This window comes from Hemicordylus capensis, chromosome 1 (assembly GCF_027244095.1).
Source record: "Hemicordylus capensis ecotype Gifberg chromosome 1, rHemCap1.1.pri, whole genome shotgun sequence".
Classification (NCBI taxonomy): domain Eukaryota; kingdom Metazoa; phylum Chordata; class Lepidosauria; order Squamata; family Cordylidae; genus Hemicordylus; species Hemicordylus capensis.
The window spans coordinates 50,442,437-50,462,885 of record NC_069657.1 but is presented as its reverse complement, the minus strand read 5'-3'; the positions used below and the strand labels follow the sequence as shown (position 1 = coordinate 50,462,885).

At 46.7% G+C, this 20,449-nt stretch overlaps 1 protein-coding gene across 4 annotated transcripts in view; it reads right to left on the bottom strand.

Annotated features, from left to right (window-relative positions):
• SYNDIG1L (synapse differentiation inducing 1 like) overlaps positions 1–17,389 on the bottom strand; it is an 86,126-nt gene extending 68,737 nt beyond the window's left edge. For all 4 annotated transcript variants that reach the window (XR_008313047.1, XM_053283427.1, XM_053283429.1 and 1 more), the window contains exon 1: positions 17,250–17,389. The gene's annotated coding sequence lies outside the window, so the exon portion shown is untranslated. The remainder of the gene's footprint in view (positions 1–17,249) is intronic.
• Positions 17,390–20,449: the final 3,060 nt, after the last annotated feature.

Sequence of the window (20,449 nt, the reverse complement as noted above, 5' to 3'; positions counted from 1 at the left end):
GATCTCTTCAGGCAACCCCAGAAACCAACCTGGCTGCTGTATTCTGTACTAACTTCAGTTTCTGAACTGCATACAAAGGCAGCCCAATGTAGAGTGCATTGCAGTAGTCAAGCCAGGATGTTACCAACATATGCACCACTGTTTTAAGGTTGTTTATTGTCAGAAACTGATGTAGCTGGTGAATAAGCCAAAGCTGATAGAAAGCACTCCTGGCCACTGCCTTAACCTGAGAAATCAGGGAGAGGTTTGGGTCCAGAAGTACTCCCAGACTATGTACCTGCTCTTTCCAGGGGGGTGCAGCCCCGTCCAGAACAGGCAGTTTTAAACTACTTCCTAAATCTTGACCTCCCACAATGAGTACCTCTGTCTTGCTTGGATTCAGCCTCAGTTCATTCTCCCTCATCCAGCTCAATACCGCCTTCAGGAAGGCATTTAAGGAAGTTAGGCCATTTCCTGATGAAACTGACATGGAGAAATAGATTTGGGTGTCATCAGCATACTGATAGCACCCTGAATCACCCTCTCCCAGCGGTTTCATGTAGATGTTAATAGCATTGGAGACAGTATGGAGTCATACAGTATGAACAGTATGGAACTTCTGCTAAATACAGGAGATCTTGGAAGACACCTCCCTCCAAATATTTCCCCTCAGATCTATTAGGGCTAGAAATATAATGGATTATTTTTAAAAGGATTCTTAAAAAAAATAATAATAACAGCACATTTTGCATTAGAAGTCCTACCCTGTGATTCAGTGCATCATCATCACCAAGTGAGATGCTGAGCATCCTAATTATAGGTCATAGTAATGACTTTGACAGACTTTAAAATATGTCTATCCATCTGCTAATCATTCTTTTATGAGAAGTTATGTTCATTAAGGATGATTAGAGTTATTTTTGTCACTCTACAGGTCACATGACTATCTACAGTGAGGAGGGCTGTGAACAATGGCGGGTTACCACATAGGCAGTATAGGCAGCCGCCTATTGCGGCAAATCTTGGGGAGTGGCATCTTGGAGGGAAACTTAATTCTTCCCTCCCCAACCTTTAAAAATGCCACTGTGTAGGGGCAGAGGCTCCGCCTACCTCCTAAACCCATCACAGGAGGTGAGGTTGGGCATTGGAGTACGGCAGCGAAAGAGGTCCTCACTCAAGCCTGACTTACTCACAAATAACACAGAGCAAGCTATTTCGGGCCTCTGTGCATGTGTGCGCAGGGCCCCGAAATCTCCCACTCTGTATCATTTGCGAGTAAGCTGGGCTTGAGAAAGGACTTCTTTCGCCTCTGTCCTCCAGTGCCTGACCTCATCTCCTGTGATGGTTTAGGAGGTGGGTGGGGCCTCCACCACTACACAGCGGCATTTTAAAGGGTAAAAATCAGAATTAAGTTTCCCTCTCCACCAAGCCCTCTTTCTCTTGTCCCTGGCCAGGGGCGTAGCTAGGGGAGAGGGAGCCATGTTCATCCCTCTCTCTGGCGGCCCCCCAGAGTGAGGGAGATAATGAAGGAAACAGAAAGGGGTGGGCCCGTGTTCTTTGAACCCTTTCGCTCAATTATAGCTACACCCCTGCCTGGGGTGGCAGATCCTTGGCTGCCCTTGGGAGGCGAAAAGATAAATCCGCCCCTGACTGTGAACTCATAGGCAGCCATGCCACCAGAATGACTAGTTGTGCAAATAGTGCTACTGCAGTTTCCCCCATTCATCACAATGTTGGGGCTGCATATGAGTCCACAGCAGCCTTGGGGCAGAGGGTTACAGTGACAAGATGCGGCACATCATGTCAGCCAATCCTGTCTTATTTTGCAGATAACAGAACTGCCTTTAAAACTAAAAATGGGTGGAATCACCTCGTTTTGTGGATCTGACTTTCTAATGAAAAGTCTTCTCAAGGTCTGCCCTCCTGTTCCAGAATCCAGTTCATGTCATCGTCCTACATAACAACCTATGAGACATCAATCATAGCACTGGCTAAGAAGCCTTCTCTGTATGCGTGACGTGGCCTGCAACTACTGGGGCACACAGCAGAACCCACAGGGCTCTAGTGAAACTTTGTTCTGTCCCCACAGAGGTCCATTGTACATGAAATCACTAAAGCTCTATTGGGACATTACGTTACACCTGTGTCCAGATGTCTACACCCAGGTACATGTTTGATGTGTAAACGAATGTACCAACCATCATTCATTTAAAAAATGAACCTGCATACAGATTCCTCAAATGCATGGGAGCGATGTGCACAAAACTGGAAAAGCCGGTTTGGCTCGAATCTGAAATGGATTCGGCCTGCCCTGGCCCAGTTCTGTGCACCATCAAACCGGACTCGGTTTGGGTTTGAACCGAGCTGGTTCGAAAGGGCTTGGAGGTGTACTGGTAAAGTAGAATCTGGTGAGGATACCCCTTTACCAGTAAAGAGCAAGGGGGCTTCTCTAAAGGTGGATTTAGCGAGATGGGAGTCAAAAAGTACCTTAAAAATGCCACAGCTGGCTGCGACAGTGGTTCTCCTCCACCGCCGACCTCCCCCAAGTAGTCCAGGCCGTTTGAGGCCTGGTTTGGGCCTCTGGGCAGGTGTGGAGGTCATTAAAGTGGCTTCTGTGCATTCGTGGAGGCCATTTTAGTGTCTTCTACATCTGCACAGAGGCCCGAACCAGGCCTGAACCAGGCCCAAATTGGCCTGGGCTACTCAAAGGGAGGTTGGTGGGAGTGGGGGGAGCCACCCTGCTGCCCCCCCACGGCTGCTACTGAAGCAGCAGTCACTGGCGGCAGCACTTTTAATGCACTTTTTGACTTGCCTCCCGCCTGATCTACCTTTACAGAAGCTCCCCTGCCCCCCCCCCCCCGCTTTACTGGTAAAAGGGAATCCTCACAAGATTTGCCTTTACCAGTAGAATTCCGAGCCGCCTTGGCTTGAACCGGGTCCGGTTCAGTTTGAACTTGGACCAGCTGAGGCCGGTCCAGTTCAGCCCTGATCCCATCGAGCCAAGCCAGCTCGCACACCCCTAATGCATAGTACAAATAGGAAGTGTACGGCTGTACCTGCATTCAATACAGCTTGTGATGAACTATTCCTGCACAGAGCATGCTGTACCTGTCTACACAGTACATTTGTTGTATGAGTGTTGAACCTATCATGTGAATAGGGCTAATTCTATTGCCAAAATAAAATTAAAATTCTTCCTGTTCTGAGCAGAATTCAGCAGCATCTCTTCCAAAAAGGGTCTCCAGTTAGGGACAGAGACACTGAGAGATAGAAAAGAGATGCAGAGCCCCCAGTATTCCTTCTGTTTCCTGTTCATCTTCCAGTCCCAGAAAAAGCAGCTGTTTGCAAACAGCTCCACTCCAAAAGAGAGTGCTTGCTGAATGCCCTTTCTAATTCTGATATGCGCCAACACATATTGGCAGGAGCATGCAGTTTACTGTGGAAGGCTTGGTGACAAGGAGGTGTATGCCGTTTTGCCAGGCACAGGCAGGCAAGATGAAGGGATGGAAAAGATGCCAGGAGATGTCAGATATGGATTTTTTAATGGACCCATCATGCTGTGACCAGGCTGCACTGAACAACTGTGTGATCTTATTACTGATGTCTTTGTCCTTCCTCTCGCCTTCCTCCTTTTTTCCTGCTTATTTTCTCCTCTGCTGGTTGACATAATGTAAGAAGCAAGCTCTTAGAGTGAGAGTTTCTGCTTATTTCCATGAAGTGCCCAGCAAGTCTTAAGGTGTTAGAAAAACATTAAGTGATAAAAAACAACAACACCACAACTTGGAGATTTGAAACTCTGCTGCCTCATGCAATCTCACTTGAAAAACACATTTGTTTAGGCACAGTTATGGTCCTGGCAAAGAGACAAACACTGAAAAGCTGACAGAGACTGTAAATAAGCAAGAGGTATACAGATAAACAGCATGGAATGGAGGTGTGGGAGGTGTCTAGGTTGGTCTGATGTAGGATCTTCATTAGAAGTCTGGAGATTGGAATAGGAGACTCTAATGAGATTCAGAGATGATACTAAATCAGAAGAAGCTGCAAACCTCAGTGAGGACAGAGAAATTTGCATGCATCCATCTTTCCTAGAACCTACTAAGGCCAAGGTAAGTGACATTTCAAATGATATAGAGTTCTGTTCCAACAGTATACTGATTAGAGACTTCATGCTCAAGTACCACTGTGATGTACAAAGGAAGAGAACCTTCCCTGCAAAGGTGTGCTTCACTCATGGAACCCAGATGTCTTTGGCACAGAATCACTATTTTCTCCAGTCACTAGAGAGGCCACTTAGAACTACAACTGGTAGTAGAGGTGATATAGATGGAGGTAAATTTAACTGTCATGCTCAGGGGCGTATCTAGGGTAGGGCAGGCAGGGCACTTGCCCAGGGTGCCACTTGAAGGGGGGCGCCATTTTTAAAAATTAATTTTAAAAAACACAAAAAAAAACAGGGCCGCCAAAAACAAAATGGCCACTGCACATGCTCAAATGGCCACTGTGAGGCCCTAGGTCATGCCAGGCCTCGCAGAAGCCATTTGAGCATGCGCAGTGGCCATTTTGTTTTCAGCGGCCATTTTTTAAAAACAAAATTTATTTTTAAAAATGGCTACCGCACATGCTCAAATGGTCTTTGCGAGGCCCTAGAGGCCAGCAGGGGGAGCGGGAACCTTTGCAGACCCCCCACCCACAGCATTTAGGAAGCCCCCCGAAGGGGCTACAGGTAATTTTTTTTAAAAAAAAACCCACAATGAATATAAGTCACTGTACACATATTTAGTTTGGCACTATGTACAGAGAATCAGGGCTTGTGAATACTGAGCTGAAGCTTATGAGCTAGGATTGTATTCATTTGCTCTTACTTTGCTTCTTGTGATAAGTGAGTTAAATGTGATGTCTTAATAATACGGCTATTAATGGTGAGTTTGTCTTTGAATCAGTGTGAAATCCTTAGTATTAAGGCCCACTGGGAGTTTCTTGCTCTCTTTCTCTCATTTTAACTGTTTTCCTGAAATACTAGAATATATTCCAAGTAGTGACACAGTTTACTCTGCACATCCTTTAATTATTTTCAGAGTATCTGGGAAAAGTCAAATCCTCCATTTATTTTTAAAACTTATGTAATAGTGATGCTACAATGCATAGTAGAGAATTAGATATTAGTTTTCCAAGTACACCTCCACATAGTATTTGGGTACTTCATGAGCCCCAGCATACTGAAATTTGTCGTTTTCCAGCATTTTTTGGTCTGGCTACGTTCACTGCTAAATAGTTTTTGAAATATTAAAAGATTAATGAGCTTGACTTGTATTTTTGAGCTGATATTATGGTAAAGTTATCTGAAAGATGGGTGTCAGATGTTTGGATGGGAGCGCAATTTCAGTGCTTGCCCTAGGCGCTTTTCCCCCTAGATACGCCTCTGGTCATGCTCACATGCACCTGGGCTGTAAGAACAAAGGCGACTCAAGCCTCTTCTAGACAGGCCTCAGAAGTTTTGTTAACACCATAAAAAGGGGGTTAATTATAGTCACACAACCCCCAGTAGTGTTCCATTTTCTCTAGCTGGGTCACTGGGCACTTGCCAGCACAGGCCCTCCTCGGCTACTGGCCCCTCATCATTGGCAAGTCCACCTTTATATAGATCTTGACAGCTCTAGCAATTCTTGTGGGATTTCAGGCCAGAATGAGATCTGGTCCTCCCGAGATCTTGCAAGAACTCCCCAAAATCTCTCAAGACTTTGGCCCCATTCGGGGAATCGGCTGTTACTTCCTGACTGAACCACTCCTGGCCCAAACTGGCCATGGTGACACGGCTGCCATTCTCCAACTGGGATGGCGGATAAGACACACAATGTGATGGCCAGGCTCTCCCCAGTATCAGGGTAGGTTCCTCTGCTTTCTCCCGCCTCGCGTCCGCCATATCCTACCATTAACCATCATCTTTTTGATACAACAACCAAAGAGCATAAGATGTAAAATTGTTATTTTAATTATGTAGGAATTTAGCCACGATGCATGGCTGGATAGTTCCAGTAGTAGAATCAATCTGCTGAAGAAATGTCTGTTTATAAGAAAATAGGACTGCTCAAAAAATAGCGCAGTTTGGGGGGGGGGGTGGCGGACAAAAAACAGGTTTTTATGGCTTATTCCCAAAGCATCATAGAGTTGGAGGGGACATTGTAGGCCATCCAATCCAGCCTCCTACTTGATGCAGGAAATCCAGAGCTAGAGTGTCCCCAACAGATGATTGCCCAGACTCTGAATGAAAACCTCCAGTGTGGGAGAGCCCCTATTTCTTTGGATAATTGAGTCCACTGTCGAACCATTCTTATGGTTATGAGGATTATTCTTCATATAGAGAAATACACCGTCCTGCAACTCAAGCCCATTAAATCTAGTTCTGACCTTTGCAGCGGCAGCAGAACACAAGGCTTTGTTCTCTTTTATGTGACAGCCCTTCAGGTGTTTAAAGAGTGTTATCTGTCCCTTAGTTGCCTTTTCTTCAGGCTTAACAGACTGAGGTCATTCACACAATCAAAAGCTGTGTACTGCCCGGGTTTGGTCACTGTGTGTGCTCCCAATTTTTGATTGTGTGGAAACAAGGAGGGAAGAAAACCTGGGTAGAAGTGATTGTGTGGAATCAAGGTAGGAGGGAAACCTGGTTAGCTTTTCCTTCTACCTTGCTTCCATACAATCTCTTCTACCCAGATTTTCTTCCTACTTTGCTTCCACACAACCAAAAATTGGGTGCACACATGACTCCCAACCCTGGGTAGAACACAGTTTTTGATTGTGTGAATGACCTCATTCAGTCCCTCCAGCTTTTCTTCACAGGGTTTGTTTTCCAGATCCCTGACCATCTTTACTGCCTTCCTCAAAACCTGTTTCAATTTGTCTACATCCTTTAAAAAGTGTTGTACGCAGAACTGAACAAAATACTCCAGATGATGCCTGACTAGCATGGAATGCAGTGGAGCTATTATTTCTTGTGACTTGAAAACTATGGTTTTGTTCATGCAACCTAAAATCAAATTAGCCTTTTTTGCAGGTACATCACTTGTGTTCTGTTTATGACTGACTGCAATCCCAGGATTTTTCCCCCCCACATATGCTACTGTCAAGTCAGGTATCTCTCATCCTTTACCTGTGTATTTGATTTCTTTTTTTAAAATCTTAGGGCAGAACTTTGCATTTGTTTGTGCTGAATTTCATTTTGTTACTTTCAGCTCAGTTTTCCATTCTATCAAGGGCCTTTTATTCATTTTTTTAAAGCATTTCTGTCTTCTGAGGTGTTAACTATCCCTCTAGTTTTGTATCATCTGAAAAACTGACGAGGATACCCTGTCTAAGTCATCAATCAAAATGCTGAAGAGTACCAGGCCCAGGGCAGTGCCTTATGCTGTTCCCTACAAAACACACCTCTAGTTTAATAAGCCATTGATGAGCATTCTTTTAGTATTGTGAATCCACCTGCCATTATTATAATCTAGCCTGCATATGGCTAGTTCATGATCAAAATATTATGGGAAACTTTGTCAAATGTGTTGCTGAAATAAAGATAAACTAGCTTAACCCTCGCAGAGCATCTGCACGCTAGTACTTGATTGCCCCCCTCACCCAAGAGCCCCCCTCACTCACAGCCCCCCTCACCTCAGAGATCTTTCCACTCTCACATGAGCCGCACTCCTGCTTGTCATCCTCCATCCCATTGCTTCCATCCCTCTTGGTCATTCCTCCATTCCTTTATTCCATCCCCCTCACCCCTCTTGATCACAGCTGCAGTGTTGCAGGCGCCTGTTGGCTAAGTTGCAGCCCCCTATCCCCAGAGACATCCCCACCCTCACCCGAGCCCCGCACTTGCTCCTCCCCACAGGGGTAGCAGCAGCAGCGGTTGACCAGACCCTTCCTCACTGCTGCCACCACCACGGCTGCTTGTTCCCCTCAGGCCACTGACAGGCCCAGGCCCATCCCTTGCCTGCTTGCCTCCCTCTGCCAATGGCCTCAGTAGCCCCAAACAGCAGCACTGTTTGACTGGGCCCTTCCTGGCTGCCAATAGGCATAGCCATGGCTGCTCATTCCCCTCAGGTCGCTGACAGGCTTGGGCCCATCCCTTGTCCTTCCTTCTTTCTCTCTTCCCCATCCCTCTTTTTCTCTCTCCCTTCCTGAGTTAACAGATCTTGTTCATCTTGTTTCTTCATCTAATTCACACGACAGCCTTCTTTTCCTGAAGGGGCTCTTTCCTCTCTCATGACTCCTCTCTTTGCAGACCCCTGCCCACTATCCACACACATATATATTCCTCTCCTCTACACTCAAGAACATCTTCCGACCAATAAAAGCTTCATTCCAACTGACCTTGACCATCACAGGCTCCTCCCCCCTATCTGCATATGGAATCCCCACTGCCCAATCAGGTGCTTCTGCTCGCCAACTTTCGTGAGAGCTGCCATGCACAGGTTTAGCTACAGGTATGAGAATTAAATTAGAGAATTAAATATACAGATTACTTCCACAGCATTCTCATAATCCACTAAGCAAGTAACCTATTCAAAGGGGGAGATGAAATTAGTCTGGCAGGATGCTGGCTTCTACTAATTCCTGCATTGTTGTCAAGATGCTTATGGACTGTTCTAGTATCTATCTTATTCTAGTATCTTCCCTGGTAGCAAAGTCAGAATCAGAGGTTACTAATTCCCAATATCCTCCTTTTCCTCCTTTTTGAAGACTGGGACAACATTAGTTCATCTTCAGTTCTTGTGGCACCTCATCTGTTTTCAAGGATTTCTCAAAGATTATAGCAAGAGTTTCTGGGAGTATATCAACAAGTTCTCTTAGTACTTTGGAGTGCAATTAATCTGTCCCTTAATCTGACCTTGACACATAAGGTAGCTAGCTGTTGCCTGACTAACTTCTTATCAATCTTGAACTGCAATCCTGACCTCCCACCATTTAAGAAGATAGGAAGCTGCCATATACTGAGCCAGACCATTGGTCCATCTAGCTCAGTATTGTCTGCACAGACTGGCAGAGGCTTCTCCTAGGTTGCAGGCAGGAATCTCTCTCAGCCCTATCTTGGAGATGCCAGGGAAGGAACTTGGAACCTAGATGCTCTTCCCAGAGTGGCTCCTTCCCCTAAGGGGAATATCTTACAGTGCTCACACTTCTAGTCTCCCATTCATGTGCAACCAGGATGGACCCTGCTTAGCTAAGGGTACAAGTCATGCTTGCTACCACAAGACCATCTCCCTTCCTTTATGCTGCTTTCATGAGATTGAATGCAGTTCTTCTCTTCGGAAAGACAAAAAGGGAGGAGAGCTGGTCTTGTGGTAGCAAGCATGCATTGTCCCCTTAGCTATGCACGGTCTACCTTGGTTTGCATTTGAAACTACATGTGAGCACTGTAAGATATTCCCCTTAAGGGATGGAGCCGCTCTGGGAAGAGCATCTAGGTTCCAAGTTCCCTTGCTGGCATCTCCAAGATAGGGCTGAGAGAGATTCCTACCTGCAACCTTGGAGAAGCTGCTGCCAGTCTGTGTAGACAATACCGAGCTAGACGGACCAAGGGTCTGACTCGGTAGAAGGCAGCTCCCTATGTTCCCATGAGTCAAAACAGGAGTTGAGCAGCTCTTCTTTTCTTTGTTACTCAGTAACATTTCACCTCCCTTACTGAGAGTGGGTCTGTCATTTTCTTTGTCCTCCTTTTCTTCTTACTTCAAACACAACTGGGAAAAGATCTTTTTGTTGCTCTTAGCATTCCTTGCCCTCTTCAGCTTGTTCGGAGCTTTTGCACTCCTGACATTGGCCAACATAATGTGCAGTATAACGGCAATGGTGTGAAGGCGAATCATGCAGGGGTTGCTGTGAACTTATAAGGCAGCCCTGATCTAAATCTAAATCTAAATCTAAATCTAAATCTATCTATCTAGTTATCAGGGGCAGCCCCCAATATATATGTTACCACCACCACCTGACTCATCACAACATTTCTTGTGCAGCCAAATTGCTTTTTTAAAAGTTGTCTCTCATTTTTCATTTTCATTGAAATTGTTTGTGACTGCAATGTTTGTAACTCGTTCTTCAGGAATTTCCACCCATCCTGGGCTCCTTTCCTCATTAGCTTATCTAGCCATGAAATCCTATCTAGTATTTCTCTGGACTTATTAAAATAAGTTCTCCTGAAATCCAAGATAGATGTTTGAGTATGCTCACCATTAGCTTGCCATAAGATCAAGAATTTCTTCATTACATGGCTATATAGCTACTTTCTGCAAAATTCCTATTACTTCAGCCTCATTGACCGACTCTTCTCTGTTGGTTAGAATCAAGTCAAGAGTAGCCAGTCTAAATGTTCCTACCTCCACATTCTGAAAGAGAAAGCTGTCAGCAGGGCATGTCAGGAATTTGTTAGTGTTCCCAACCAATAACCCAACATAACTGATGGGAATTTTAAGTGGGACACGAAAAGGTTAAAATAGAATGTTTTTACTGCATTGTAATTTATAGATATTTGAGATATTTAAAAATTCTGGGAAGATTTATTATATACAATTTTGTTGAGTGGATGCTGCACTTCATTATAGCATTGCATTTTCAAAATGTAATAAAATATAATTAAAGTAATAATACATTCATAAGCCTTCACACATTATCTGTGTCCAGAGCAAGGCCTGATTGAACTTCTTATAATTCCCCTGACTAAAAATGAAACATGAAACTTCCAAATTATCTAGACTCTGTTTTTCCTTCTGATAAAAGCATAGGTACAATGGTGAGAGAAGTGGGAGATGATAAGGCTGGTTCTGCAGAGCTCCATCCTTCAATGCACTCTAAGCTATAAGAGCCAGTGTGGTGTAGTGGTTAGAGTGCTGGACTAGGACTGGGGAGACCTGAGTTCAAATCCCCATTCAGCCATGATACTTGCTGGGTGACTCTGGAACAGTCACTTCTCTCTCAGCCTAACCAACCTCACAGGGTTGTTGTGAGGAGAAACCTAAGTATGTAGTACACTTCTCTGGGGTCCTTGGAGGAAGAGCAGGATATAAAATATAAATGTAAATAAAATAAGCTGACTGCATGTATCCTCCACAGGCTTGGGGGTTCCCAGCCCTGGGGGTTCAGATGTTCTTGGAGTACAACTCACATCATCCCCAGCCACAATGGCCAAAGGAAATGATGGAAGTTGTAGTCCAACAACATCTAGAGACCTAAGGTTGGGAATCCCTGCTCCACAGGATACCCATGCTTTTAAATATGCCATTGTGGTTATGAACAGAACAGCTTGGAAACATGGGGCCATTGGTTGGTGAACCAAGGATGCCTGGGGATGGCTTTTAATGGCCAAATCTGTTCTCTGTACAACTCCCTAAACCCTTCACCACTACTAGCCAGGGTGCTTTCCATGGGTTCCCCACCTTCTTCCTCACTTTCCACATTCAGGTACTTCAAATGTGAAGTGTGAGAGGCAGAAAATGTGAAATGAATATATGTAAATATGCTAATACATTTTCTTAAACATAGAATGTAGGTTTCCTTGGCATGTAGGATTTGGACTGGTTGGTTTGGATTGACTGGTGGTCTCCTCTATCTGTGAAGAGGAGCCCAACCTTCAGCATTGACCCAACAGAACGTTTATGTCTCTCAGATCTGAAACCTTCAGAGGCAGCCGCTTTGACGTAAAACTTCTAGGGAATAAAGCAAAAACTGACAATCAGAGATTTGTCTTGTAAAAGTGCTTGTAATACATCTCTCTGGGGAAATAATTTTCCAAATGCTCAAAAGAGACATTACAGAAGAAAGGATGTCAGTAGCAAGAAAGGCTGAAACAGGCAGAGGAAATTAGATGAGAGTTTGCAAAGTGATGTAATTTTAGAAAAGGGTTAGCGCAAAGTTTAAAAAAAATAAGAACATAAGAGAGAAAAGAAAAAAAGGGGTTAATGCAGTTTTTCTGAGAGCCACATTTGACATTATGTGCAAATGTGTATAACGAATCTCTATGATATCTTTTATCTCTCTCTACAAAGAGCAGCTGTGGGGTGGGCGTGCTTAGTCATTCTCTGGACTCCACTTTCTGCCCCAGATCACCTTCTATTCTCTCTACCCTCAGCAGGGTTAAAAACAAGAACAAAAAAAAAAAAAAAAAAAAAGGATTTCCCCCCCTCATACTTGCATCTGGAATCCTATGAGAGGGTGTGTGAGCGATTTTGAGCAGATGGGCAAAGGGTTAAGCACCTCCTGTCACTTCACATCACTCTCTCCCAAAGCTGTTTCTTTTTGGTGAGGTGGTAATCCAGGGCTTATTATGCCCTTTTCCATTTAGTGTCCAGTTTGGCCCTTATGGTCCAAAATGTGGCCTCCCACTCCTCCCACCACTTTGATGCATGTACTCTGTCTTGTACGAAAAATGGCCGAAGAGTTGTTTTTCATTACATTGCACAAATCAGAAATTGCACGCAGCAGCTGCCTGATCTGTGTATTTCTGGCAAAACAAACTCTTATGCTACACATCATTTCTAAGAGCGTACATTATGTTCCTGCACATAGTGCTATGTAGGCCTGGTTAGCCTAGAGTTGGCATCTATGCTGGTCGGGGGCGTAACTACTATTAGGCAAGGGGAGGCAGCTGCCTGGGGGCCCCCACACCTCGAGGGCCCCCCCAGAGGTAAGTCACATGTGAAGTGAGTGTGTGTGTATCAGCAAGGGGCCCATTTTAAAATTTTGTCTCTGGGCCCACTCCAGCCTTGTTACGCCCCTGATGCCGGTGCCCTTTGCGAAAACTGAAATTGGTGCTTCCCCTTGCGAGAAAGTGGCTCTCCTGCACAACACTCCCCAAAGCGTGGTCCCCACCCCTGTTTGCAGCTCCCCTGCATGGCATTCCCTAAGCATGCTGCTCTGTTCAAATGCACAAGCTGTATGGGTTGTTAGGGGAGGAGAGCTGGCCTTGTGAGCATGAATTGTCCCCTTTGCTAAGCAGGGTCCACTCTGGTGTGCATTTGGATGAGTTTGTGAGCACGGTAAGATATTCCCTTTCAGGGATGGAGCCATAGCTCAGTGGAAGAGCACCTGCATGTTTGCATGCAGAAGGCATCTCCAGGTAAGCCTGGGAGAGACTCCTGCCTGTAACCTTGGAGAGCTGCTGCCATTAAGTGTAGACAATACTGAGTTAGAGGGACTAGTATGACTTGGTATATGGCAGCATCCTCTGTTCCTATCAGTGTTCTCTCGGGTTTTTTTCATCTGTGTGCGGAATGAGTTTTGTCACCCCACAGTATCAAGGCACTGTGTGCGCATGTGCTTTCAGAATGGGGCCTTCTTGATTCAAACTGAGTGGGATCTAAAATTAGCTGAGCAGACATAAAAAAAACTTGCGAGCACATGCATGTGCACATGCTTTAGAGGGAACACTGGTTCCTACACCCCTAAAGCTGGTCCTCATCTTCATGTAGGAAAAAATGCCACCAATGAAGTAGCCTTCATCTTTATGAAGTCATATCTTTCTTCCAGAGTTACAAGGTCTACCATGCCTCTTATCCTGAGTATACCTCAGGCTCCCCATCTCCTCCACCTCTCCTCTCCCACTGCACACCCTGTACCACCACAACAGCACCCTACTACTCAGTTCCTATTCTACCCATGTTACTTTCCCCCAGCTCCAATGCTTCACCTGCCACTTTAGCCTGAGTTAGCTGCGCCTGCCGCAGTTGTGAGCTTGTGACCTCACGCCTCCCTTTCAGCATTCTCAATGTGATTATGACCCACATTTTGGGAAACTCTGAACTGTGACCATTTATAGGCCTGTTACCAAAGAGGCATGCAAAATGGGTTTCCATTCCTCTGTTGCTTTGCTTCGTGCTTTCCCACACATCCCGTCTTTCCCGCACATCCCATCTACAGCAAGATGCATGAGCTTAGTGCATCCTGGACTCTTCAACAAACTTAACATTGTCAATTGATGTGAAATTTTTTTAAAGTAAGTTAACTGTCTTGCTTTTAACTTTGCTGTAATCAGCCTATTATTACTGAACATAGATGCTATGTTTAAGACCATGCCAAAAAAGAGAGGTTTCGAGGCAGAAAACCATGAATTGTTAGAAAAACCCATTTAGACATGTTGCCTAAATGAAGAGACTCTGGCAGATGACTTAAAGCCAACCTCCTTTCACAGGCAGGCAATCCTAACAAATCCTGATGTGAACTCCATATTTTAAACCAGCAATTAATCAATGAATCAGCATGTAACAATAGGGCAACCAGCCTGAGAAGTCAGAATTAGGCAGAGAAATGAGAGTGCAGTTGGGAGACACTTTCATCCCAGGAAAAGATCCTATCCTGCTTTCAAAAGTGGACTGAAATGGCATGGGGTGTGTGTGTGTGTGTGTGTGTGTGTGTGGTGTGCGTCATATATAGCAAGACACATCATGCATGAACATTTGTCAACACAGCATCAAAATAGAGCCTTTGGACTGCCAGGAAGAGACTAAGAAGTTCAATCAGGGAGACTTCCTAGGTTTTATCCTTTGGATACTGTATCAAAAATATAATGGGTTGTCCTCCAAGTAGCTGCATGCCTACCTCTAAACAGTGATGCAAGATAATTAAGCAGAGGTAAGTAGGGGTCTGCCCTTGGGATAACTACAGCTTATACCTAGGGTAACACATAGGAAGAGAGAGCATCTTCCCTGGGAGGAAAATTTAATTTTCCTGGAGTAAATGGCACAAAAATGTGGCCATAAACCCTGAGTGATATTATTGACCTCATCCACATATGAGGTTCACATCTTCAGACTGGATTCCCACAAGGCAGGGCTTTGCAGAAGCTGTACGCTGCTGGTCCTTTACAGAACTGTCTGGGGGCAGGCAGCACCGAAGTGAAACTGCAGGACAGGCACTTATGTGGCATTTTCTCATCTGACATGAAAAATGCCCAAGTCCCTCTCACACGGTTTGTGTGCATGTGTGGCTGCTCATGCCAGACAGAAAGTGGAATAGAGCCATTTTTAAAAATGAACAAACATCTCAGCCAACGTTAATTTAAGCAAAAAGCTAATTTAAACCCAGTGCATGCCAGTGCCGTAAACTGGAACAACAGATGTGGGCTATGAAGCCACCCCCCCAATTGCACCCAGAAATACGTGTGCACACACAGACATGCACACACACACACACACACACACACACACACACACACACACACTTTTCAAACTACCTCTGAAAAACTACCATCATCTCTGCCCCCAAAGCTGATGTAGCTTGAAGGATGAATGGCCATGTAGGGATTGATCCCAGAACTGAGACTGGCAGGGTGTCAATTCTGGGATCTTGTGCTGCACAAGCAGACCAACATAGCATATGCTGGAAGCTGAAATTGCAGCAAACTGTTTTGGGTGCTATCCTTTCCTTTGCACCAAGCCTGTAATAGAGAAGCAGCTGGCTTGTGTACTCATCCTGATTTCTCCCTTGGTTGCTGTACCAAGAGGGCATAGCAATCTAAGGGAGCCCTCTTGGGTCGAGAGATAGATAGAGAGAAAACCCAAGGAAGGCTTACACCTAGTGACTTCTGTGCCATTTTGGTTGGTCCTAAAAGTATTACCAGACTGTGGCTTTTGCATCCAGAGCTGCCGCTTTTACGTCCAGGTAGCCTCTGAGCAGTGATCAGAAGCAATTATCCAGGTGGTGACTCGAGCCTGCATCTAATACAGCATGGAGTCAGTCAGGTGGCACCTACCAGCTGAGTAGAGCCAAAGGACACCACAGAGGCACTGCAGTTCAGTGGGCACAGGAGTGGGTGAGTGGGTTCAGGGGGTTAGGCTTGGATAATGAAGACCTGCATTCAGATTCCCAGTTAGCTACAAAATAGCCATCATATCTTTACCTGGCGTTCCCTGCAAGGTGTTCGTGAGGATAACTCTCATTGGAGGACTCAGAAACCTATCCACTCATCCAAGGAACCCCCCACCAGAACCCCCCACCTCCAATTCAAGGACACACATATATGAACATATATGAAGTTACTTTGTCCTGCACAAGAGGAGAGCTGGTCTTGTGGGAGCAAGCATGAATTGTCTGCTTTGCTGACCGTGTTTGCATTTGAATGGGAGACTACATGTGAGCACTGTAAGAAATTCCCCTTAGGGGATGGGGCTGCTCTGGGAAGAGCATCTGCATCCTTGTATGCAGAAGGTTCCAAGTTCCCTCCCTGGCACCTCCGGGATAGGACAAGATTTTATAGGACAAGATTTTTTTATTGAACCAACAAACGTGATAGGGCTGAGAGAGATTCCTGCCTGCAATCTTGGAGAAGCCGCTGCCAGTCTGTGTAGACAATACTGAGCTAGATGGTCCAATGGTCTGACTCACTATATGGCAGCTTCCTATCTTCCTATGTCCTGCCGTCCTCAGAGAAATGCAATAGTCCGGCCACAACCGCAGATCTCCAACTTCAGTAGCTCCGAATAGCCTGTTCGCTGGCAGAGTTGAGGGACCTCTGAACGCTTAGCTTCGAAATTAGATGCTAGTCAAATTCTTGGGGTTTGCTTTCGACTAAACCAGGGTCGCCTGTAAGGCTGCACACTTGTATGCCATTCTATGTATTCGCGTCCCACTGAAGTCGGCGGAACTGACTTCCTCCAAGCAAACACTCCTCTTATAGACCGCCGGGCTGTTCCTGTTTCCCGCCTGGGGCCCGGCCAGAGCTCTCTCCCGCGGGGTTCTTTGCAGGTGGCCGACCCAGCGCTCAGGAAAAGCAGCGTGGCTCGGAGAAGTTAAGGCACCCGCGGGGAACCCAGGACAGACAGCAGGTGGTTCTGCGTAGCAGTCGTCCGGAAAAGGGTAGGGCAGGGCAGAGCAGCCCGCGCTGGCAACTCCCAGGGGCGGCAGCAACTCCAGCGTCTCTTCTCCTGCCCGCCACGCCAGTGCCCTGGAGCTTAGTCCGATCTAGCCTAACCCAGCCCGGAGACTGACTCCGCCGCCCATCACCGTGGCGTCAGGGCGCTGGGCCGCGGGACTCGCACCCGACTCGCTGTGTGAGGCTCCAAATGCCCCCCAAACAGTGCCCAAGAAAGCAGCAGCCCTTCCCCCCCTCCCTCCCTTGCCCGGCTGCCTCCCCCTGCAGCCACCCCCCTCCCCAGCTGAGATGCGTTGGGGGAGGGGGGTGCACAACAGCCGGGGCGTGGGGAGGGGGGGGGCGCGGAGATGGAAACTTTGAGGGTCTGTTCCTGGACGGCACCCGAAAGGAGCTCAGCTGGAGGGAAGCAAGGCGCTCGGAGCCTTACCTGAGCCGACGAGGTTGCTCACCCACCGAGCTGGAACCGGGCGGGCTGGAGGAAGCCGGGCGCCGTCGGCATGGTCCCGGGGCGGGCACGGCCGATCCTCGCCTCTTGGCACCGCGGGGGCGGGAGGGAGCGCTTCAGGCAGGCGCGGCGAGCGGACTGGGCAGCGGCTGGGAGGCAGCGCCGCGGTGGCGGCAGCGCAGGCGGAGCCACAGCTGGGGATGCGCCTGAGCGAGGCAGAGCGAGCGGCGCTGAGCCCTCCAGCTGCAGCAAAGCCTCGCTTCGCCTGCGGGCGAGAGACCCCCGCCGCTCAGAGGAGCACACGCCGCTCACTGCACCGCTCGCCGAGGCTCAGCCTGCGCCTCCTCCTGCACCCCCCGCCCACCCCGCGCCCCGCTCCGAAGACACAGGCACGCTGCATTCTTCCGGATCTGATTTCCGCGCCCCCGACCCCCACCCCCGGCCCCGGGTTCTGCGGCTCTTTGCTGGTCAGCGGCTGGCGGAGGGGGGCGGCTGCCAGGCGAAGCTCCCCACCCCTGCAAGGAACGAGATGTGATCCCGCTTTTATTGTCTCTTCGTTTCTGGAGGAGGTTCCAAACGGCTCAGATCTTCACATTTTCTGAACCATTTATCATGTTTTGAATAAGCATATCTATATATATATTATTTATTGAATAGAGATTGCGTTTTAAATAGGGCAGCGATCTCTAATCGATTTCAAGGCGTAGATTGAGCAGTGGAATCATTTGAGCTGGTGTGTGTCCGTGTGAAGATTTGAAGGTGTGTGTTGCTAAGATTTTGAGGGATGCTGTTTATTTCCTCATCTGGATGTTATCTCACATCTCCTTCGATAGCCTTACAAAGATTTACATAATATACAAGCATATAAATTAAAAGTCAACTATTCAACTAAAGCGGGAATGCTGTGCACACTTTCTGCTGAATAAACCCCACTGGAAAGCAGGGGGATGCATTTCTGAGCAGACCCGAGCCATAAGGCTGAAAGCCTGTGGAATTTACTAAGGAGTAAGGACCAAGGAGAGCAGAACTTACCTCTGAGAAAACTGCACAGGATTGGGCAACAAGATCATTTTTGATCAGTAGACAGACTTAATTGAAAAGAAAGGTTTCGGTACCATTTTTTTAAAAAACAAAAATGCAATTGTCCATATGCCATTCATTTGGGATGGGGATGGATTTGGGAGCTCTGTGGTACAGCGCCTGCTCTACCATGCAAAAGGCTGCAGGTTCAAGCCAGGTCCTGGCATCTCCAGGTAGGTCTGTGAAAAGATGCCTGTCCGAAATGCTGAAGAGCTGCTGCTAGTTAGAGAGGATCCTGAACTAGAAGGGTTAATGGGGCCTGATTCCAGTACAAAGCAGTTTCTTCATAAATCTGCCCACTGGGCTAATGTCCAAACTACAGGAAACAACTTTGTTCCATATCCTACACCCCAAGGAAGGCTCCACAAAGGAGTAAAGTAAAGGTAAAGTTGTGCCCTTGAGTTGGTGTCGACTCCTGGCAACCACAGAGCCATGTGGTTGTCTTTGATAGAATACAGGGGGGTTACCATTGCCTCTTCCCGCACAGTGTGAGTTGATGCCTTTCAGCACCTTCCTATATTGCTACAGCCCAATATAAGTGTTTCCCATATTCTGGGAAGCGTACCAGCGGGGATTCGAACCAGCAACCTCTTGCTCGCTAGGCAAGTGAATTTCCAGAGGAAGACTCATGATGTCCCTCTGGGACTGCTGGGTCCCTGCCAATCATCCCACAGAACCACCCCTTAGTGATGGCATAGTATAGGAAGGTGGGAATGAGGAGACCTCCACCGAAATTCTTGGCAATAAAAATAAGGGATGCCTACATTTCCCACTCTCTCTCACTTCTTAGTCTGATCTCTCCCCCCCCCCCCCCCCGCCGCCCTTTAGTCTGAGTAGAAAATGTTTTATTCTCCATGGTATTGAACAATCACATTGTTTTTTCTTATTGAGGAAAGACAAAAGAAAAGACCCCCTAGGGGAACTTCCACACAGAGGAAGGCTGATTCAGTGCATTTGAAATATAAGAACATGAGGGTTGCCGCGCTGGATCAAAATAAAGTTCATTTTGTTCAGTATTCCAACTCCAATCGCCAGATAGATATCCTTGGAAACTACCAAGAGTTGTGATGATATACTGACAGCAGCTAGCTGAGAGAACTTTAAGAAAGGCTTGAGTTAAATTCCTGGAGGATAGCTCCATCAGCGGCAGTTAGCTGTGACAGCTGAATGGAACCTTGTTTTGTTTACAGTGCAGTAGACCTCTGATCAGCACATGCTGGGACATAAGCAGGGCATTTGAGAGTAATAGCTGAACTGATGTCTTACATACTTTGCAGTCCCTGCCAATGACAGAGCAGAGTGTACATGTGCTGGTTCCACCATGTGATTCCAAATTGCTCGTAGAACCGGGCTCGTAGAACCTCCATGGCTCCTAAGAATTGCATCACCGCTGCAGTGATGCTGCTCCCATTTACCCCAATGGCAGCAGCATCACTATAGTGGTGACACAATTCTTAGGAGCCATGGAGGCTCGGCAAACTTGGTAGCAGTGAGGACATGGTTTGAAATCCCACAGAACCAGTGGGCACAACCCCACCCTTCCATCGATGGGATACCACACAGTGTGTAAGCCACTGTTCCATGCCTCCAGACATCTGCTAATAAAAAATATATATACTGCCTCTAAATGTGGATGTTCCACTTTAGCTGTCCATAAATTAATTGTGCACTGTATGAGGAAATACTTTCTTTTGTCTGTCCTGAACCTACTTCTGAACAACTTCATTGGGTTATCCTAAGTCTTAAGGCTGTGAGACAGGGAGAAAAATAGCTCTCTGTGTACCCTAGTTTTTGCTGTCTTAGTTGGTAATTCTATTCATGAGGTTGACATACAATGTCGTGACAGCACTACAGGAGCTGCTGCATGCTCATAACAACAGCATTCACACAGTTATGCCAGTGTAAAAGTAAAGGTAAAGTGTGCCGTCAAGGTGGTGCCGACGCCTAGTGACCACAGAGCCCTGTGGTTGTCTTTGGTAGAATACAGGAGGGGTTTGCCATTGCCTCCTCCCGCGCAGTATGAGATGATGTCTTTCAGCATAATCCTGTATCGCTGCTGCCCGATATAGGTGTTTCCCATAGTTTGGGAAACGTACCAGCGG